General features: G+C 30.5%; 1 pseudogene; it reads right to left on the bottom strand.

Moving 5' to 3' along the window:
• Nucleotides 1-22,606: 22,606 nt before the first annotated feature.
• On the bottom strand, nt 22,607-24,467 carry LOC142638533 (uroporphyrinogen decarboxylase 1, chloroplastic-like; annotated as a pseudogene).
• Nucleotides 24,468-24,770: the final 303 nt, after the last annotated feature.

Here is a 24,770-nt window from a genome sequence, read left to right as displayed (position 1 = left end):
TAGAAACCAAGTAAAGATAGTTACTTTAAGTCACAAAGAGCAACTTGCGCATTTGTGATTAGAGTAGATCGCGCAAGAATCACATGCGTAAGCCATTTCATATGCTCTGCGACACCAATTTAGCAAAAGAAGCACATAACAAGCATGTGGGTAAGAGCAGGAACTTCAAGACAATTATCGGAGGATTCTTAACCAATGTTTTATGGAATGAGAGCAATTGTAACACAACGCTTGGCAAAGGAAATTAAAATAATTGTCAAAGTCTTAAGTAAAAACAGGGAGGCATACTTCCACACAAAACACACACAATCATCCATCAAAACTAGGAATATTGTTCTCTCTTGTAGTCAATATTTGGAGGTTATTATTTCTTACTTGTAAGTGCATTCGATTTGTCTCCCATGAATTAGGCTTTGTAATTTAGGCTCTTTGTAACTTAGGTGTTTTAATCTTATTACTATTATCCATAAAGTATATTTTAATTTCATTGTTCTCATATTTAACTGTATTTCATAAAAGAAAGTCTTCTTAACTTAGGTCGTGTCAAATCCATTTCTCTTTATGCGAAGTGAGTTAATTTCCTATTTTGAGCGGTGTTTAATCGCTTCAAGTGGATGGAAAATTAGTTTGTACTCAAACTGTAGCAATGTTTCCAATTGGAAACTCTTAACCCCTTAAGAATAATCAAACAGTCTATTTTTTGCTAACCTAATCAAACATAGTCAGTTAGTAATAATATAACTAATTTAAATTTTTTTTTTCAACTTTGATAACATATTTTATTTGAAAAAAAGGTTCGAAATTGGAATATTCGGTGGAAAAGTATTGGGAGTTGTTTGACGGACTACAAATTTGGAATATAATTATTATATGCAAGCTGAGTAATAAAATAAAACTCAATTTAAAATTGAACAAGTAAAGTGAACACCTCCCACGTGAGAGAGTTTCTAGAAGAGAAGAAACTAAAAGGCCCAATGTTTTGATAAGGAAGTACGTGTCGCCACTGGTTTGGCTTTGCCAAATTGCCAAACTGACCCATCAAAACACATAAAAACCAACGGTGGGGATTCTTGAAAATGAGCTTTCACCGTAGGATGCAGAGGACTTGAGTCACCTGACCTAATTTCATGGCACTTATCCTAAAATTCATGCGGATAAGATAATCTACCAAGTGAATTGGTCTATTCCTTTCCTTCTATTAATTCTATCAATCACTGTTGACTATTGTGTGTGGCTCTCATTGGTTTGGCACGTGTGAAGGCCTTCTAGATCCTGTCCTGTTTTCGATCTAGATTTTTTTCTTTTTTTTAGCTGACTCTCTAGTCTAGATATAATTTGTAACCACCAAAATTAAAATAGCAACCCGTAACAAAATTTTTTAGCAACATTTAATGTTAATAAGTTTTGGACAAAGTTTAGTTACAATATTAATTGCAATATAAGACTACAATTTTACTCAATAATATAAATATTACTACATATTTTAAAAATCTAACCATTAAGTTACATGCTCTTTACTCTCTTAATACACATGTAAACTTTTGTGTCAATCGAATGTTATTTACTATATGATCTATAGCCTTATATTTTATGCATAATTTTAAACTAGAAAATTTTACAATTTAAACAATTTATTAATGACATAGCTATTAATTTTTAATTTTCTAGAAATTTTACAAGCACGAGGGATATAAGAAAAGAAGTAATTTAATGATGAATTTATCAAAATTCATATCTAATAAAAAGATATTAAGTAAGTTACAACTAATTTTGTGTAGCCTTATACTACAATCTATTTTGTAACTAAACTTTGTCCATCAAATTTTATTTGAAGTGATTTTTTATATTATTTTTTTACTTATAACTAACAATCTTAAATATTAATATGGTGGGAAATTTTTTACAATTTTTTTGTTTTGTTGTGATTATAAGCTTTCTCAAATCAAAATGGGTCTTTTGTCTTTTAATAAAGCTACTGGGACAATCATTTTAATTTCACAATAAAGTTTAAGTGAAAAACTGATAATAATAGATAAACAAAATGATGTCAAATGGGAAGTAATAGGAACTTAATACCTAAGTTTTGCTGTGAAAATATTATATGGTAGCACTAAAATTTTGTGTTTTGGACACTTTTTGGGGCTGTGATTGGTTTGGCACGTGTGAGGCATTCTAGAAGCTGTGGCTGTTTTCCTCTCTGAAATAAATTGGGTCTTTCCCTTCTAGTCACTGGTGTGTGTGTGTGGGGCTGTGAGTGGTTTGGCACGTGTGAGGCATTCTAGAAGGCTAGAAGCTGTCCCTGTTTTCCTCTCTGAAAAATACTTAATTTGTACTTGCAAAAGCCAAAAATAAATTGGGCTTTTCCTTTTAGACACTGTGTGGCTGTGATTAGTCTGGCACGTGTGAGGCCTTCTAGAAGCTGTCTTTGGTTTTGTCCCTGTCCTAAAAGATTAAATGTAGTCCCTGCTGGTGCTGGTATAGATATTTCAAATATTCCTATATTTTGATACGTCATGAAAGGGAAAGGCAGCTAGACTTTGTCATACTGATAGGGATTGGCACGTGCGAATGCATCTAGAAGGCTTTCCTTTTAATTGGGATTTTAAGGACTTTTTGGTTTTTGTTTTTGTTTTTGTTTTTGAGATATTTTCATATTATATACTATTTGAATATACTTTTGTCTGTTTTTTTACCATGATCAAGAAATCAATAATTTGTTTTTATTGAAAGCAAGATTTAATTCTAAATTGTAAATTTCACATTCAAGATTAAAAAATATATATTGAGTTAATTAAAATTCACATCGATTTTAAACTTATTTATTAAAAAAAATACTATTTTTATTACTCTTTTTATGGATAAAATTTGAGGAAAAAATAGGAAAAGAAGAAGAAGAAGGCTTTCCTTTTAATTGGGATTTTAAGGACTTTTTGGTTTTTGTTTTTGTTTTTGAGATATTATCATATTATATACTACTTGAATCTACTTTTGTCTGTTCTTTAATTATTAATGATTTTTTTTTTACCATGATCAAGAAATCAATAATTTGTTTTTATTGAAAGCAAGATTTAATTCTAAATTGTAAATTTCACATTCAAGATTAAAAAATATATATTTAGTTAATTAAAACTCACATAGATTTTAACTTTTTTTTAAAAATATTTTTATTACTCTTTTTATGGATAAAATTTGAGGAAAAAATAGGAAAAGAAGAAGAAGAAGAAGAAGAAGGCTTTCCTTTTAATTGGGGTTTTAAGGACTTTTTGGTTTTTGTTTTTGAGATATTATCATATTATAGATTACTTTGAATCTACTTTTGTCTGTTCTTTAATTGTGAACAATTTTTTTTTTTACCATGATCAAGAAATCAATAATTTGTTATTATTGAAAGCAAGATTTAATTCTAAATTGTAAATTTCACATTCAAGATTAGAAAATATATATTGAGTTAATTAAAACTCACATAGATTTTAAACTTATTTATTTAAAAAAAATAATATTTTGATTACTCTTTTTATGGATAAAATTTGAGGAAAAAATAGAAAAAGAAGAAGAAGAAGGCTTTCCTTTTAATTGGGGTTTTAAGGACTTTTTGGTTTTTGTTTTTGAGATATTATCATATTATATACTACTTGAATCTACTTTTGTCTGTTCTTTAATTATTAATGATTTTTATTTACCATGATCAAGAAATCAATAATTTGTTTTTATTGAAAGCAAGATTTAATTCTAAATTGTAAATTTCACATTCAAGATTAAAAAATATATATATTGAGTTAATTAAAATTCACATAGATTTTAAACTTATTTATTTTTTAAAAAATACTATTTTTATTACTCTTTTTATGGATAAAATTTGAGGAAAAAAAATAGGAGAAGAAGAAGAAGAAGAAGAAGAAGAAGAAGAAGACAGAAGAAGGAGACAGCAGCACAAATAGTCAAATAAAAAACCATTATTACTATAATATACCAGGCCCACAATATACAAACAAAAAAGGAAAAACAATTTTCGCGGCAATCAAGCTTGATTGGTTTAAGGGTAATGTTTATGAAAACAATCTAAGGCCTACCACTGCTGTCTGCTAGCCTAGGTTGGTTCAACTTTTTTAAAGTGATAGTTTGGTTCACTTTTTGAATAAACCTTTTTCTTTGCTTTGCTCATCAGTCACCACTTGGTATAAAAAAAAAAAAAACATGATGTAGGATAACAGGATCCAAAAAGTACAATTTGTAAATTTTTTACCAAATGCATTAAATCAAGTTTTGAAATTGCAAAGATGATTTTTGGTCCAAAATTTGGTAACCAAATGGTCACTAAGCTTTCTTTATTTGAAATTTTTTTTTTTTTAAATAACAAAGTTATTGTGTGAGAAAAGAAATACATATAATATGATATTTTCCTTTCTGTCATTATAGACGGAAATTACTATTAGAAAAACTCTAATTTAATTAAAATTTTTCATTTTAACATTTATTTTTTATAATTTTTGGTGCCAAAAGCACATTTACTTTTGATGGGTCACTAATTTGTGGGATTGTGAATTTTTCCCCCTTCAATGATGTCTTGCAAGTCTGAGTGCTTTTTTTCTTTTTTTTTCTTTTTTTATTTTTTTTTATTTATTCAAAGCTTAAATGCTCTTTGGAAAATCCAAAAATTAGATCAATTAGGATTGGTATAATTGATTAATCAAGACATGATATATAAGTTGAACCAGGGAATATATTTCAAGCATCGATGGGATCTTATAGGAGACTTGTTATTAATTAACTCACACTTATTGGTCAATTTTACTTGATTAAAAATTATAGGTCGGGTTATTCTCTCATAATCACATAAGTATTGTTTGTAAAGGGGTCCACATACGATCAATTGAAACGTTCCAAAACGACTATGAGTAACAACAATGAGTTCATCTACTAAAGTTGTAGAGCTTTTAGGCAATAAAGATTTTGTTCTAGATTGTAAACTCCTTTTATAATGCATTACCTTATTTGAAGTGTGTCACACTTAAAAAGGTTTTTCCTTTATAGACGTTTTCCCTAAGATTTGAACTTTTGTCACCAATTAAATGTGTGTTTTTTTTTGCTTTATTTATTGATTTGGTGCTTCTTGTTTTTGTGGTTTACAAGATTATTTTTGATGTATATGAACATAGAAATTCATTATCTTACATCAACAGTTATCTCACTCTCTGAGTCACACGCTTACTCATCAGAATGTGCTTGGTTTCCTCCCCACTAATTGACCTAATTTTAAGTATGTTTAAAAGGTGGCAGTGGCACAGAAGCAAGGGCTCCACTTTTTGTTTTGCTAATAATTTTGTCTTAGAAAGGATTGGTCATGCATTTCCTGAAAAAATGTAACGTTAATCCTTCCATAAGAAACTGATTTCGTGTCGGGTTTATACTAAACATGCTTACTTTCACTATGTGATTCAATAATTAGCCTAGCTAGCTAATACAATGAGTGAACCCTATTTTAATAATTATTGAATCACTATGTGATTCAATAATTAACGTAGCTAGCTAATACAATGAGTGAACCCTATTTTAAACTAACAAACTTCCATTACATCTACAAGTTATAGTGGAATTGACTCTCAAAAAAAAAAAAAAAAAAGTTATATTGAATTCCTTCTCACCCTACAACTATATGCCTTCTGCAATAATACTATCTCTTAATTCGCAAATATAATATTAAGGACCATCATTACACCTTAAAGTCTATTACAACCATAAATTTTATTATATTTTCAATTTTTCCTATAAAGTCCCATTTACACAAGTTTCTGGTCATTTTTATATGTGTCTATTGACCTTTCTTTCTTTTTTTTTTCTTTTTTTTTTACTATTTTTTGTTATAGAAAGTTTTAACCTATGGCGTCCGCTCCTGATAATAGTTTTTTATCATCAGACTTAGGCACCAATTAGTTTTTGGTGTAAGCGGGGATTGAACTCCAAATCTCTTATTTAACTATCAGAGACTTTACCAGTTAAATTAATTGGAACCCATCGGACTATTGACTATTAAAAATGAGTAGTGTACACTCTTGAATATTACAACAATGTTAATATGCTTATTCTGTCTACATTTGTTAGGTTTTAGATCCCTGTAAACTAGATTGTTTAACCTAATTAATTAATCAAGTGAAAACTTAGATTTATTATTCAGATCTAGGTTAAAACAAAACAATCATATCATGCAAAGCAGTAGAAAAGTAAATAACACAACGATATGATGACCCAGGAAAACCAAACGGGTAAAAAACATAGGGAGGATTTAACCTAACTATCCTTAAAGTAAAAATCAAATCCACTAGAAAGAATTGAAGTTTACAATAAGACTTAGATCACTAACATCCTATTGCTATCACATGTAGAACTTATTGACACGACTACGTGCAAGCCCCGAATCTACGGACTCCTTCTCTCTTTGGACTTTGCACCAACACAAGCTCACCTGCTTGTGATTTTAAGACTCCACTCAAAGGTTTTGGATCTCCTTAGACGTTGATCTTGCATGTAGCAATTTCTACAACACCGGATCTTGAGATTCTTTAGGGAATAACACCGGTAGAAGACTTTAGAGAGTTTTTGGGCACAAAAACCTAGATCTACAAAAGAGGCATAAGATGCACTCTAATCTCCTTAAAAAAACTCTGAAAACCCTCTCTAGAGTTAGCTTATAATGTCTTTTAAATACTGGAAAAAATGGCTTGCGATTTGGGCTTCAAACGGTCAAGCTATGGGCTTTTTATGTTTGTTGATTTTTTGTTGATATACGACTTTCAATCGATCAAGTATCAATCGAACGAAACAGATTGTAGCTCTTTTTTTTTTTCATTATTATTATCCGGAACTTGAGTTTTTTGTCTTGAACTTGAAAGTACACTATTTTAAATCAATGAAACTTACTTTTCGTCATGGTTTGCCAACATTACAAACTCAAAACCAGACAACATTAATTAGAATCTTGTCATTTATCTATCCAAAAATGACATCATTTTTTACAAAAAAAATCTTTTAGACAGGTTAATGGGATAAATGTGACAAACCACAATAAAGAAAAAAAAAGGAGACGATTTGTGTCCAATGCAGTAATGCATTGAACACGTTGAGATCCAAACACGTGTTCGAATCTCAACGTGTCCAATGCATTGAGGCATTGCACACGAACTCCACCCCAAAAAAATAGTACACTTACATAGTTATGATAATAAATGGTTCAAGAATGAATAATATATGGTTCAAAAATAATAAGCTTTAAATGTCAAGAAATGGTTAAAGGATATAAAATACATTCTAATATAGTTTTTATTATAATGGGTCTTTGCTTAGTTTGCTAGGACTTCAAGCGAGCCAGAAAATACCTAAACAGGTAACAAATAGAGTTATTTCTAAGTTAAGGTAGGACCTTGACATAAATGACAAGGGATGACCAGACCCACATGAGGATATGGGTCAATTGGGTTCCAAGTATGATGGCATATAGGTGTGGTTTTTTTTTTTTGTGTGAGGTGCAATTCACGTTTGGCTACATGGCCTAAATCCTTACCGGAATTTAGTCAATTTCAATGTTTCAACCTTCTCCCTCAAGCAAAGCCCACCGCAAAAATTCACAAAGCTGGAAAGCAAATTTGAATCCCACTGCGTAAGATTCCAAGGCACATAGATTTTGAAATCTCCGTACTGAGAAATTGGGAATAAGACAGGTTTGGTTGCCAAAGTTTTCAAGTGGTTGATTATGATTTGATTGATACTTTTTTCATACTTTATATGCCTTTCGTTTTATTGTGGATTGCCTTTTATTTTATTTTATAAACTTGTGGATTGTGTTTATTACCTATAATCTCTTCTTCTTCTTCTTCTTTTTGCTGAATTTATTCCCATAATTTCTTTCTCAATAAGAGATGTATAAGTCTTATCTTTGGACTTTGAACGCTCAAAAGTTAGTTACCTATTATTAGGTATATTCTTTACCCATGACACTGACACTTCCATTTGCACTCTACAGGGTGCAAAAAAGAAAACTGGAATTCTATACAAATTATAGATGTTAGAAGATATTATGGGCCAAAAGGTACTCATAACATAACCAGTATCTATATGCTTGCAGAGCAAACAATATAATCCTCATCTTATTTGTTGAGCAAGTATTGTAATCTTAGAGTTAATTTAGGATTAGTTAAGGGAAAGCTACTATATTGCACTAAACAATAAAAAACTACAAAGAAACCTAAAAATTATGATTTTTAAAACAAAATACAGCTATAACTTTCTCACACCAAACACTTAAACATCTGAAGCCAATCACATCTAGCTCTTTTACACAATTCACAACATCTGACCTCAACATCAAAACAGTAAGTCGTCGTCGTCGCTCGATAAAAAAAGTAGGTCATCTTTCTTGGTTATAGCCAACTCATATGGGTTAAGATTAAATGAGCCGACAAAGTTAGAGCTAGGTAGGCGTCATTGAAATATTGAAGATATATGACATCATTCTTGGTTGGGATGTATTAATTTTTTTTTTTTTTATACAAGATAGAATTTCTACTCTAGCCTAATTTAAGTGTATATATGTGTGAAGTTCCTTCCTGGAGACTTGAACCCCGGTCCTTGCCCCCCACACCCCACAAGTACTTATACTTGTCCTACACCCCATAAGCACTTATACTTGTAGAGTGACCACCGCACTAAAGGTGCGCGATGGTTGGTTGGGATGTATTTGAGATGAGGCTTGTGGACATGTATATATAAATGCGTAGAAGTGCAAGGAGTATTTAGCTTGAAACATTAAATCAAAGAAAACAAAGAGTCTTACAAAGAATTATTATTGTTTAATAAGAAAAATCTTAAAGCATTGAATCAAAGAAACTAAAAGTCTTTATTTTTTTTTTTTTTATCTTTGCTTTAAAGATTATTTCAATTATCTTTTTAAAGAGAGCACCGCATGGTAGAACCTCATATTGTTTATATGGTAAAAAACCTAAAGATATGGTCCATTTTCAAAAATGATATGTCAACTAGTCACTACGTTTTTAGTGTGGAGATGAATGATTAGGTATTCGGATGTTAATTTTTGTTTCTACTTTTCTTATTCACCTGTTTTTTATATCTTTATATAAAGTCAAACAAATTTCTCCCACACACGTGCGCGCGCTCACACACACACACACACATATATATATATATATATATATATATATATATATATATATATATATATATATATATATATTATCTTCTTTGAGAGTCAAAATATGTAGTATCTTCTTTTCTTTAGTGCTTCATTTATTTAGGCCTAATTTATTGTCGAATTGTTAATTTTATGGTAGTAAGCAAAATGCTACTAGGACATTACTCATTAGCAATAGCAATAGCAATAGCAAGTAACGACATTAAAAAATTCGCTATAATGGCCGACATTCTTTTGATAATGTTTTTTTTTTTTCCACATTTTCAATGATGTTTGAGAAAGGGGTGTGCACCTTTAAAAAGCTGAGTACACTTATAGTTCAAACTCCTCTTCCAACATTACAAAAAGATCCAATGAATAAAAAGGAAAAAAAGAAAAAGAATGCGAAGAGACGAGAATCATCAAAAGAAGAAGCTGAGAGTGATGTAAAGTATTTTAAATGGACATACCAAAGGTATGAAAATAGAATATGAGCCTTTAACCAATAAATAAGGTCCACCACAATGGCACAATGAAGAACGATAAAAATTTCTCTCCAATAGTAATTGCCCTCATGCCAATTGGTCGATCGGGGATGTTAGTCAAGATCAAAAAATGTTAAAAATATGAGCAAAAAACAAATTGCCTTAGCATTATCTTTTGGATTTGAGTACCTTAGAATAATTGTTAATAAACTATTTTAGAAAAATTTTGATACAACTTTTATGGAAAATAGAAAAAGCCATCAAAACATATCGCCGCGCATTCTTGATGCGATGACCATTTTACAAGTATAAGTACTTATGGGAGATAAAATTTGGAGTTCAAGTCTTCAAGAGAAAGTTTCACACACATATACATTTAGATTATGTTAAATTAGAATTTCTATTTTGTATTAAAAAAAAACTATCAAAACATTAATTTTATTTTTCTCCATAAAAACTTTTTAAAAATAATTCACTAACAAATACTCTTAAGGTATCGGTTAACATTTCCTTTTTTTTTTAATTTTTTTTTATACAATTTAATCTGAACAACTCCAAGCGGCAGATATTGGTTTTTGGCAGGCCATGGCTAGGTTCATTATCCTATGGAAAACTTGGCATGAATACAATGGTAAAAGATACTGCAGGACTCATGATTATTTTGTGATTAACAATACATACAGCTGGCCATTCATATTCATCAGCTTAAGATTTTTTGGAAGTATTTTTTTTTTAATAGTAACTCAAAAATGAGTCATGCAGTACCTAAAACTATCTACTCATTTTAAAATAAGTGAGTTTAATATTATCAAATCATCAAAACACACACACACACACACACACACATATATATATATATATATATATATATATATATATATATATATATATATATATATTATTTGATGAATTAATAGAATTTTGAAAATTTAAGAGTGAAATTACACTTAAAACTTTAGAAAATATCAATCCAAAATATTCTATCCTTATATTATCTTTCATGCTTAGACTAAAGGCCATGTTAGGTGTTGAAACAAATAAATCGAGTCACATATGACATTTTTCACACATATTAACAGAGTCTATTGTGATCAATATTATGTAAAAAAAAATATGTTATTCTAATCAAAATTTGTCACAGTAACAAATTGTAAAAAAAATTATTAAAAAATTTGTGTCTCCAGTATTATTTGAGCCAAAAGTCTATCCTTACATCATTGAAACAGGGAATCAAAATGTTCAGAACTTTTCTACATTAAAAAAAGATTGGAACATGTTAGTAACACTTAAATTAAGCTATATTAGAATTTCTATCTTGTATAAAAAATAAAAAAAAAACTAACAAAATATTAATTTTTTCCCCATAAAAATTTTTTAAAAATGGTTTACTAATAAATGCCCTTAAGGTATCGGTTAATTTTTTTTTTTTTACAATTTAATCTGAACAACTCCAAGCGGCAAATATTGGTTTTTGGCATGCCATGGCTAGGTTCATTATCCGATGGAAAACTTGGCATGAATACAATAGTAAAAGATACTGCAGGACTCATGATTATTTTGGGATTAACAATACATATGGCTGGCCATTCATATTGATCAGCTTAAGATTTTTTGAAAGTAATTTTTTTTTTTTATATAGTAACTCAAAAATGAGTCATGCAATACCTAAAACTATCTATTCATTTTAAAAGATCAAAATTTCTCTCTAAATTAGAAAATTTTCAAACTTCTCATATATATATATATATATATATATATATATATATATATATATATATATATATATTTTTTAGGTGTGAATTTTGAAAATCTAACTATTAAATTTCATATTCCTTACGTTCTTAACACGCATATCGAATTTCGTTCAAATTAGATATTATTTACTATTTGATCAATTAACTTATTTTTTATATACAACTTTAGATTGCGAAAGCTTAAAATTATAAAATTTATTTGATGACATAGTAATTGATCTTTGATTTTCTTGAAATTTTGTGAGCATTAAGGAAGTAATATGAACATGTAATCTAACGGTTAGATTTTCAAAATTCACAATCAATATAAATATATATGATGAATTTGTTGGGTTTTTCTCCAAACTAATTTGGAGAGAAACTTTGTTCGTTTTAAAATAAGTGAGTTTGATATTATCAAATCATCAACATTTATATATATAAGCTTACTATCATCAATCTATATACATTATTTGATGAGGTGAAAACACCTAATTCACTCATTTTTAAATTAATAGAATTTTGAAAATTTAAGAGTGAAGTTACACTTAAAACTTTAGAAGATATCAATCCAAAATATTCTATCCTTATATTATCTTTCATGCTTAGACTAAAGGCCATGTTAGGTGTTGAAACAAATAAATCGAGTCACATATGACATTTTTCACACATATTAACATAGTCTGTTGTGATCAATATTATGTAAAAAAAAAAAAATGTTATTCTAATCTAAATTTGTTACCGTAACAAATTGTAAAAAAAAAAAATTTTGTCTCCAGTATTATTTGAGCCGAAAGTCTATCCTTACATCATTGAAACAAGAAATCAAAATGTTTTGAACTTTTATTCATTAAAAAAAAGATTGGAACATGTTAGTAACAACATGTCCAAAGAGTTGTAGCATCAAGCTGTTGGGATTGCACAAAAAGTTATAAATAAACTAAGGTAGGTCGTTAGTTAATATGTAAAATTCCAACATTCATATGGTCATGCTGACAAATGAACAAGAATCCAGTAACCCACAAAAATAAATAAAAATTGTCACATGGTCACGTCAATATGTTTGGTTAATTGTCTATTATCGAAACTTGCAGTATTCATGATCTTACAAATTCCTGATAAAATAGTATATTAGCCAATGGACTCAATCATTAATTTTATATTGCTAGTACATTAATCTTCTTTTCTTTGATGCAAGTACATGAATCTTTTGATTCATAATGGAGTAATATAAAATAGGTGACGCTGCCAATAGTAAAGTAGGACAGCAACAATTAAATATTGCGTTTGTACTTCGCTGCTAGAGGGAATATATTATTTTCAGTAGTGTTCCAAACTCAACTTTTTTTTTTTTCATAATATTTTTCATATTTGTTAAAGTCGTTTACTATTTTTTCCATCATTCACAGTCGACCATTTCAATAATACTAAAAAAAAGTTGTATGTATTATTAGATCTTCTGATTATTTTTTGCCTTTGAGAGGCTTGCACAGAAGAGTATATTCTTTGTATTCATGAAGTGACCAACTTAGGTGCAGAAATATTTTATTTTTGGAGACAAGCTAAGTAATTGAAGGGATTATGGGCAGTGAGAATCGGAGCCAGTTTATGAGATAACTTGTCTGTTGGAAGATGTTGCATCATGTATGGTCTTTTTGTCTTCTTCGATTAAGATTTAAGAGGAATGGTAGTTTTCTTAAGGATTGTACCTATGTATCATATAATTTAAGATTTTAAGATGACACATAAACATAATTGGCCATTCCTTGCTGTTGATGCATCTCCATCAAAACAAGTTATGAAGCAAGCAGGCACGGAAACACACTGTTTCAGTGGTAGACAGTGACCTTTTTTTACTGATCTAAAAATTTGATTATGTGTGTGAGATTGTAAACTAACAGTGCTTGCTTCTGTCATAGTATTGTCTCTATCGATCGAAACAAGCAATCAGACAAGCATGCAAATTCACTTCTTTCCCCCCCCCCCCCCTAAAATGCTATAATAGTTATTACGAACTTTGTATAACTTCTTTTTTCTTTTCTTTATATATATATATACGTACGTATATTTTGTTCCTTTCTAGATTATTTAATTGTTTAAACTTGGCATATCAGGCAGGATGAGGAGGCAAGAACATTACAAATTGACTATTTATATATGTCTAGAAACACGTATGCAATCAGGCCTCCATTCTAGGGAACTGATTTTTTTTTTTTTAAATAAAAAAATATATTTCTTTGTTTGTTTTGGATGATTGTGATAATTGATGTTGTAAATGTCCTTCCTTTTCCAAATTAAAAAAAAAAAAAATTTAAACGAGCAGTTGAATTTTATGAAAACTTATGTATGTTTTTAGGGTGTGTGGTAGGGTTGTAAACGAGCTGAACCGAGCCGAGTATTAAATGTTTAAACTTATTCATTTAATTTTTTTTTTTTTGGAACACAAGCCAAGCTCAAGCTTATTATCAAATAATGTTCAAGTTTGGCTCATTTTCTTGTTGAGCAAGTTTGAGTATGTTCACAAGCTATTTGATTAACTTTTTTTTTTTTTTTTCTCTATACAGTGTGAGACTTGACTAAAATGTTGTACCTCTTCACAATTTTATGAATTTTAACTATGAATATATTGTTTATATCATTAATAAACTACAGATAATAATTTAATATCATATAAACCTATTGACAAACTTATACAATCTAATTTCAAGTCTATATATTTATAATTTTAGACAAGTATACATATAAAAATATAATATTATATGGAGTTAAATCGAGCCCATGTGTTTACGGGCTTGTTCACAAACACATTATTTTGTTTGAGCTTGGTTTGTTTAATAATCGAGTGTAAACTTAAGACTTGAGCTTGATTTGTTTTCTAACCAAACGAATATAAACAATCCTTTTTTCGAGTCGAGCTCAAACTATTCATAAACAGCTTAATTCAATTGCAGCAATGCGAGGTGTGGGGCTATCTTGTTCCTCTTTTAAGTCTTAAACTTGCACTAGTGATATATATCAATATATGACTCTCCCCTGCTTTTTATTTGTGTGCAGACAAATTCGATAATAATAAATTTTATTAGTTGAGTTAGCTGAAAGCCACCCATTATAATTTTAAATTGATATTAATAAACATTTACCCAGTCAAAACATAATCCTCTCCATTTCAAATCTTGTTCATTTTGTCAATTTTATAATTTTCATTGCTTAGATTCTATTTTCTAAATCTCACAATGTGTAAAGTGCCACATCATTTAAAATTATAATGACGTTGCAGATTTTTAAAACATCTAATTTGGACCATGAAATGGAGAACATCTTTTTCCAAACAAGCTTTTCTCTTACTCATCAAAAAACCTATATTTCTGTTTCTTGCATGTTCGTTATGGGCAGTTGGCTCATGGGCCTTTTTCTTTTTTTTTTTTGGAGAGAAAGGTAAGAGCTGCTCATGGGCCCTTCAATTAATAAGAATGGAAATGGAAGCAAAATAGTTTTGTACATTATGAAGGCCCAAGTGGCATGCTCACCCATATGATCAAATATAGTTCCTTGACCTGTATCTCGATTGGCCCAAAAGAAAGAAAAAGAAAATGCCAAAATGAACACAAACATTTTTGTGCTCCCAAAATTTGACTTGTTAAAAATTATAGGAGCTTGAGCTCGAATTATTGTATTTCAAGCTTTAAAATTTATATTTGAGGTAGTTCCAATTATTTCAACTAATAAATTCTTTTTTTATAAATTTATACCAAAAGAATTTATTGGTTTGTTGACTTAATGGTAAATTGGGTTCAAATTCTACCTATACTAAGAGGGAATTTATTGGTATTTTGACTTAATGGTTTGTTCATGTTGAATACCCTGGAGCATATACATCAAAAATTATAAAAAATTTAGCTTTTAGTTACTCATTTTACTTTTTATTTTATTTTTACCCATTTAGATTGAAGATAAAGCTTGTGCATGCATGCAACAATGACCAATCCTTCCAGCCAAAACCCCAGTGATTATTAATATTTAATACACATGCACACTTGAGTAAAAGAAAATAAAAGAAAAGAAAAGAAAAACAGGAAATTCCAAATCTGACAAATTAATTACTTGCTGAGAGAAAAAGCAACCAGGAAAGAGGGATAATTCTCATAAACAACTCACAACTCGCCACACGTGGGTAAGTTGACTACCACTTTAGTGGACTAGGCACAACTCATGAAAGAGTGGTGGAACTGGAAGGCCTAGCTAGCTAGCTAGCTACATGCCTATATATCGATCTCTCTCCTCCCCAAACAGCCAAAACTAAAATAGTGTTGTGGATGTGGTGTTGCAAATCCAAAGCTCGCATTGGAAGCAACAAATTAATAAGAACACAAAAAAAGAAAAAAAAGGAAAAGAGGAGTTGCTATTTGTTGCACAAGCTAGCTAACTATTTAATGCATATTGGCATGGTGTAAAAAAGGAATAGTCATGAAAAGTTGGCCTCCTTTTCGACTTTGAATTCTAATTTTGTGAGATATTTATCAGTTGTGGAATAAATATAAATGAACTAATAGACAAGGGTTTCTGTGGACGTGTGACTGGTAAATGCGAACAAATTCAACCATCAAAATTCAAGACACAAAACAAAAGACAAGCATTACAGCCTGGATTGCTGAGCTACAACAAGTTGTTACTTTTAGATCATTGCTGTTCTGTTCAAGTTAAGAAGAATATTATAATTTTTCTCTTATAATAAATGCATTTCAGCTCGGTTTTCCAATTTATACTCATTTGATTTCTATTTGATTCGTCCTTCCCTCTTTGTTTTCTGCTTTAAAATGTCCTCCTCTCTTCTGATTTGGATCTTAATTTGTCCTCCTCTCAGCTGATTTACGTTAGTTTGAATCTCTTTTTCTTTTAAGAACAGTAATATTCGTTTTTCTTGAATTTTGATTGATGAAATATTTACTTAATAGTGTTATTTTTTATTTATTTATTTCCATATATATATATATATATATATATATAGATAGTTAAAATATACTAATTATGAATAAAATATAAAAAATAAAATAAACAAATTAAAAAAATTATTATATATAACTTCATATCTCACATTTTATTTTTAGTAAATGAACAAATGACACTTAAATTTATTCTCTCATAAAATTGAGACAGGTTTGCAGGGTTAAGGAAGTTCAAACAAAATATCATGGAAGTTTATTACTAAAATGACCTTCCCACCTGCCCTCTTCCTTAACCCAGTGGTAGGCAAGAAAATAAATTAACTTTTCCAAACTAAGTACACTAATACTCTCTAGAAACATCAATTACAGCACGCAAACTTTAAGATAACCAGTTAGGAAAGCATAGCTGATGTCTAATTGATATAGATGCCAATGAAATTGAGCTGCCAAGGTTAAGATGATTCTTACTGTAGGAGGCTTATTAACTGGACTAAATGTTTCATCGTAATCTAGCTTAGCTCGGAGAGTATTGAATTTCAAGCTTTTAGTAAATGAACTTTCTCATGTAATTCTGGACTAAACATAATCATTTTATTTCAAGCTTTAAAATTTATATTTGAGGTAGTTCCAATTATTTCAACTAATAAATTCTTTTGTTATAAAATAAGTAAATTGGGTTCAAATCCTACCTATACCAAGAGGAACTTATTGGTATTTTAAATTAATGGTAAAGAGTAATTATCATATAACAGATATCATAGATTTTAATTTTTATCTCACTGATGCAGTGTAAGCGTATAGAAGTAGAATCTATAAACATGATTTTAAAAATCGGCACAATCAAAGAACCGATTTTGATCCCAGTTCCCGATTTTTACCAATATAGATGTTTTAACCAAACCGATTGATGCTTGCACTTAATATAAATAAGAAAATGTGAAAATTTACACAAATCATGCTCTGCTCACCGGAATACACACACAAACACACAAGAAAATTTAAAAAAAAAAAAACAGTTGAAATCCTGCAATTTTGTTAAATGGGTCACATCTTGTTTTCTTTTCCTTTTACTTTTTTTTTTTTCTTTCATTTCTCTGTTTTTTTTTTCCTGCCTCTTGTTTGAAAATGGTATCCCTTCACTGCCAATACTCATCCTATGCAGACCCGTGCCAAGTCTGGCATCTCCAGGCTGGGCTGGATTACGATGAAACATTTAGTCCAATTAATAAGCCTCCTACAATAAGAATCATCTTAACCTTGGTAGCTCAATTTCACTGGCCTCTATATCAATTAGACGTCAGCAATGCTTTCCTACCTGGTTATCTTAAAGTTTGTGTGATGTAATTGATGTTTCTAGAGAGTATTAGTTTACTTAGTTTGGAAAAGTTAATTTATTTTTCTTGCCTATCATTGGGTAAGGAAGAGGGCTGGTGAGAAGGTCATTTAGAAATAAATTTCCATGATTTTTTTTTGAACTTCCTTAACCCTGCAAACCTGTCTGACTTTTATGAGAGAATGAATTCAAGTATCATTTGAGTGAAAGTTCATTTACTAGAAATAAAATGTGAGATGTGAAGTTATATAAAATAATTTTTTTTTCAATTTGTTTATTTTACTTTTTATATTTTATTCCAAATTATATTTTAGCTATCTAAGTATCTATATACATATATATATATATATATATATATATATATATATATATATATATATAATTGAAAAAAAAAAACTAATACTATTCACCAAGTGTATCACCAATCAAAATTCAGAAAAAACGAATGTTACTCTAGAAAGCACGAGTGCGATTCCAGGGTCGCCGCACCCGCACTGGACTCGCGGTGACACGGCAACGCTCCTCTGATGCACTAATTCGGCCCCCTTTTTTTTTTTTTTTTCGATTCGTGCAGATACTGGCCAATCGATTTGGGCCGAAATTGGCTGAAATCATGGTCGAAAAATACATGTTAGAAGAAAAAACTTGTGAGTTGTATTCTAATTCATGAATATTATGTTTTAGTTATTATCTACGATTACTCTTAAATTGGTATATATTTACAATTATATGAAAAATTATACTTAGCAATATATAGAAAATAAAAATAAATTTAATATTTTTTTTTAATCGCAGCACCCACACCTTACTTTTTCAAAAATTGCCGAATTCCACACTCGTATCCACACCTGCATCTTAATTCGAATATGCACCCATGCTTCATAAATATTACTGTTTTTAAAAGAAAAAGAGATTCAAACTTACCCAAATCAATGGAGAGAAGGATGAATCAAGACCCAAATTAGAAGAGAGGTGGCTATTTCAAAGCAGAAATCAAATCAGTAGAGAGGGAAGAGGGGAGGCCGAATCAAATAGAAATCAAATGAGTATAAATTGGAAAAACGAGCTAAGATGCATTTATTATAAGAGCAAAATTATTATTCTTAACTAGCCGTGACCCCGCGCATTGCGCTTGATAATTATCTTAAAGTGGTTTTATTAAAAAAATTTTACAATTTAAACTAATTTAATAAAGAGTAATGTATTTCCTAATCATATTTTTATTTATTATAGGAACAATCATTAATGTAATATAGAAACAATCATAAATCTAAATTTTGTTGTGCCAAAATGAAAACAATACAATTTTTCTCAAAAATTCAAAGGGCAAGTTAACGAAAATATTCATTTTTTTTAAATAAAAGTTATTTATAACATTTTGTGAATCATTAAAAAGAATATAAATTTGAAAATTATTCTTTTAGTTTTAAACAAACTTTCTCAAACCTTATTTTTTTTGCCTACAATCCAAAACACCAAAAAATGTAACTAAAAAAATTAATAAAACTTAATAATGATTAATTGAACCAATTAGGAAAACAGTTTGTTGTAATTTTATTCACCTAAAATATATTATCAAATAAACAATTATTAGCAAAATCTAAGACTTAAATTTCTATATATGCATTGTTATAAAATAATAATAATAATTAATAAATAATTTCCAAAGCATAAATTTGTCACCCATCTAATTATTTTCGTTTGGCTAACCTTTGTTTTTCTCTAAATAAATGGTATTACAGTGTGCTTCTAATACAATTATTAAAAGTACTTTGTCCACCACAAAGGATTAAAGAATAAACAAAAATTAGTAAAGTCTCATAGTTAACATATAAATTAAGCACTATAAAAAATCATGCTATGTAATACAAGAAATATCAATTTACAATAAATACTAAATTATCTAATTCATGCTATGTAATAGAATAATATTATATTTTTATATGCTATATTTAATTATTTATAACGCAATAGGATAACATTTAACAATCAAAGAGAACAAAAAATAAAAAATAAATAAATAAAAAATAAAAGCAAGACTAAATTGCATTAACCCAAAGTAGAGTTTTAAAGAGTGTAAAAAATTATCAACCTAAAGCAGATATGCAAGAAAAATAAAAAAAAATCCACCAAAAATTTGAGAGAGAGAGAGAGAGAGAGAGAGACAACCTTTTTGTTGTGAAGGAAAACTATGCATAGAATAGAAGAGATAGCGACAGATTTATAGTTAAAGGGTATGAATAAGAAAAGACAAAAATAAAGGAAGATAAAGGAAAAGAGGAAGAATGATATTAATTTAGAGGGTAGTGGGGAGATGAAAATGTAAGGAAGGGAGAAAAGTTGGAGAAGTAGTGGAAAGATGAAAAAGTAAAGGAGGGACAGATATTAGAGAAGTTTAAATAAAAAAAAATGTTAAAAACTATTATAGGAAAATTGGAAAAAAAGAAGAAGATAATGACGTGGTTACTGATGTGGCTCAATGGGAGCGTGACAACAATAAATGCTACATTTTAACTTTTAGAAATAGATAGATTAGTAAAGTCTCATAGTTAACATCTAAATTGAGCACTATAAAAAATCATGTTATGTAATAGAAGAAATATCAATTTACAATAAATACCAAATTATCCAATTCATACTATGTAATAGAATAATATTATATTTTTATATGATATATTTAAATCTTTATAACGCAATAAGATAACATTTAATAATCAAAGAGGGAAAAAAAAATTAAAAAACAAAACTAAGTTGCATTAACCCAAAGTAGAGTTATAAAGAGTATAAAAAATTATCAACCTAAAGCAGATATGCAAGAAAAAAAAAATCCACCAAAAATTTGAGAGAGAGAGAGAGAGAGAGAGAGAGAACCTTTTTGTTGTGAGGGAAAACTATGCATAGAATGAAAGAGATAGCGACAAATTTATAGTTAGAGGGTATGAATAAGAAAAGAAAAAAATAAAGGAAGATGAAGGGAAAGAGGAAAAATGATATCAATTTAGAGGGTAGTAGGGAAATAAAAAGGTAAGGAAGGAAGAAAGGTTGAAGAAATAGTGGAGAGATGAAAAGATAAGGGAGGGAGAAAGATTGGAGAAGTGTAAATATTAAAAAAATAAATGTTAAAAACAATTACAGAAAAATTGGAAAAAAAAAAAGATAATGATGTGGATGCTGATGTGGCTCAATTAGGGCGTAGCAACAATATGCTTTTGCTTTTAGAAATTTATAGATGAATTCCTCCGCTCCATCCATTCTTTATGTTTGTTGGTTTGCACAGAAGTTAGCTTTTCAAAAAAAAAAAAAAACATATATATGACCTCGACTCCACAATACTAATCTCTTTCTCTAAGAAAAGTGGCAATTCCCTGTAATTAGAGACAAATATCTGTGTACATGTATTTGTGGGGCACATAAAAAACCTAGAGAATAACATCCAGCTTTCATTTAAAACATACTTTGCTCAGTTTATATATATATCTTAAAGATCTGATTAATGATTGATGACATATGATCTCAACTTTACGTACAAAAATGTTAACACCATTTATTGTCCAAATTATATATATTACATTTCATATATACTTCATTCACTCTATTAATTATTCCCAAGTCCGACACATATATATAGTTTTGCCACAATTACTTTCGTATCATGTCATATATGTAGGCTTTTTAAAAAATTGATCATAACTATTTCTTGAATTCCATTATAATAATATTTACAAGAAGGGATTAATTTAAAATAGATCCTCCGATTGCAGGAGCAAAAGCAGCCCGCACTGAGAGTATTAAATTTGTGATGTTTGAAGAAAGTGGTAAATGTGCCGCAGGTACACTGACCAAAAATTAATAATTTATTAATTCATGAAGAAATTAATCATAAATTACAAGTACAACTGATTTTGGTGGCGTTTGGATAGCGTCTAAAGAGAGCGTTTTGCGTTTGGCGTTTGTATATCCGTGGGACCCACTGCTACAGTTGCTTCCAATTAAACGCAAGACTGAGCTGAAAACGCGTAGCGTTTTTTTCCTTCAACGCACCGTGCGTTCTTCGTGTTCTTCATCGAAACCCAAAACTTCAAACCCAAAACCAAAAGCAGCAAACCCAGCAAACCCAAAACTTCATCGAAACCCAGCTTTGTGATTCTCAAACCCAGAACATGATGAACCCAGAAAACCCGTTCTTAGTGTTCTTCACCAATCAAACCCAGAACTTCATCGAACCCAGCAAACCATTCTCAAACCCAAAACATAATCAACCCAGCAAACCCATTCTTCGTGTTCTTCACCGATCAAACCCAGCAAACCCATTCTCAAACCCAGAGCATGATGAATCCAGCAAACCTATTCTTCGTGTTCGTCACTGATCAAACCCAGAATTTCATCGAACCCAGCAAATCCATCAAAACAGAAGATCAAAATAGTGAAACCAAAACCATATGAATAAAAATCATGTGAAAAAAAAAAATCAAACCCATGTGAAAAAAAAAAAAAAATCAAACCCATCAAACCGGTCAAACCCAGCAAACACAACCGATCAAATGGATCTACCCAGAAAACCCATCAAATCCACCGCCGATCAAACGCATCCACCACCACCGAGGGACCCGATCTTCGCCGGCGTTAGACTGGGTTGCTTTCCTTGTGGATTTACATTTTGAGCTCTTCGCCGGCGTTAGACCGATGTAGTTCTTCCTCTCTTCCTTTCTCTGGCGGGCGTGGAACTCTATTCTCGAAGACGCAGGCGTTAGGTAGTGTGGGTGAGGACTGAGAAGTTAATAGAAAAAAAAAAAAAAAAGAAGTAAAAACGCGTTTTCAGCTGAGCTACAGTGCTCGGACCAAAAATAATCAACCCGCGTTTTTCAATTATTTGCTACAGTATTTTCAGTTTTCAGTTTTCAGTTTTCAGCAAAATAAGCTCACCCACAAAAAAAAAAAAAAATGTACACAATCTCAAAGCTTTTAGGTAAGGGAAAGCCCTCTAGTACTACAAAGCTAAAGTGAGATTAAGCATGCATGCTTGATTATAAAATTTTGTCACAAACCTTTGAATCTCCTCTGTCAGGGCAGGAAGAGGAGAAAATAAGCAAGCAGGGTCGACGTTGCCTTGTACACTGATCTCCTTAGCCAATCGTTTCCTTCCATCTTCCATGTCCACTGTCCAGTCAAGCCCAATCACATCAACGCCAGTTGCTTTCATACGCTCAAGAAGGCCACCATTTCCGTTAATGTATAGAACAAGTGGCGTTTGAGGACATTTGTTCTTCACTATACTGACAATCTGCACTTTCAGAAAAATAATTAATACCAATGAAAAATAAGAAAATGTGAAAACTTACACAAATCATGCTCTGCTCACCAGAACACACACACACACACACAAAAGAAAATAAACAAAAACCCCAAAACAGTTGAAATCCTGCAATTTTGTCAAGAATATAGCATGTAGACATAACGCGTACAGCAATATTTCATCATAATGATAAGCGAAAAGGCAATGACAGATAGGTGAAAATGATGTTCTTGGTCTATGATTCACTCTTTGCGTGTTATAAAATTGTCCTCCGATTTTCACAGTAACTAAAATTCTGTACATGACACACTAAATATGCAAGAAACTTGAGACTTGAAAATTCACACCTTTGCATATCGTGGCCTTGACCAGCGTTCCCACATATCAGGCGGTAGTTGTCCACCCCATGAGTCGAAAATTTGTATGCAATGAGCCCCAGATTCCACTTGGAATACAATGTAGTTTGATATTGCCGGTGTCAAATGACAAAGAAGGGCCCTCAATACATGTGGTGCAGTATGGCACATGGTCTTTATGGTTGTATATGTGCGCGTTGTACACCCTTCCACTATATATGTAGCTATATCGTCCAAGGTGCTCCTACAAAACCTAAAACAGCAGTGTTCCCACCAACCTACACAAAAAGAATAAATAACTTAGAGAAGCAAGACTAAAGAGAGATACTACACTTCTATCATAATTTACATGTAAAACAAATGCCAAACAGCACAATTGTTATTCTTTCTAGGCATGAATGATTATAGAAATTACCTCCCGGCGCAATATCCTAAGGGATTCCCCCACAAAATGAAGTTTTTCTAAGTCAATGGGATGCAGAGACTTCAGTCCCTCTTCAGAATAAATTGGTGACTGGATAACAGGACCCCTCACTTCTTCTATGTCAAATGGGACACCAAAGGCAGGTAGAGGGGTAAGTATATCAGAGAAAATAATAACTCCATCGGGATGGAAAGCTTCCCAAGGCTGCAAAGAGATTTCTATTAACAGACATATATGATATACCTTCCTGCCTGGCACATCATCCATGCCGGAGGTCGACTTACAGGATCTCCTCTCGCAGCTTTAACCAAAAGAGGATCTGGAAATATAAATAAATAAGATAAGAGAGTCCAATGAAGACCTTCGCATATCTCAAATCATGGAGTCCAAACATCAAGTAATATTCAATGGTACAATAGCATACTTGATTCTCAAAAAGGAAAAATTTACACCTCCCCAAAACATCAAGGTTAAGAAACAGATGAAAAAAGATGATCTATTTATCTTCAAACATGGAGTCCAAACATTGGGAAAATATCATACTAATCAACAGATATATGTAATTTTGAAATGAGTGGGAATAAAGGAAAAGAAGGTTAAATTAACAGATGGCAAATCCTTTGTCATGGGCTCCATGGTAGAGGATGTACCAAGAATTCCATAAGACTACAAGAGCAGGGTTGAAAATATTTGCAGGTACAAGTAAAACCAGCAAATGTCATATTAAAACAGGAACCAAGGCAACTTTATGAATGATCTTAACAAAAACTTATGGTTTAAGAACGCTGATTTGGTACATCTAATTCCACCAAATTCATATGAAGTATTTTATCTTGAGCAGTCAGCCTAAGCATAGAATACATGTGAACCTAAGTAATCTTATTGAGGATCCATAGCCAACCCCAAAAATATTGGGACTAAGGCTTTGTTGTTGTTGTTGCAGTCACCCAAAGTATGTGTAGCAAAATAATAAAATCCTTAGTTAAATCTTATAAGATCTGAATCCTTATAACATATAAGGGTAT

The sequence above is a fragment of the Castanea sativa genome, chromosome 6, assembly GCF_040712315.1.
Source record: "Castanea sativa cultivar Marrone di Chiusa Pesio chromosome 6, ASM4071231v1".
In the NCBI taxonomy this organism is placed as follows: Eukaryota; Viridiplantae; Streptophyta; class Magnoliopsida; order Fagales; family Fagaceae; genus Castanea; species Castanea sativa.
This window is presented reverse-complemented; position numbering and strand designations above follow the sequence as displayed.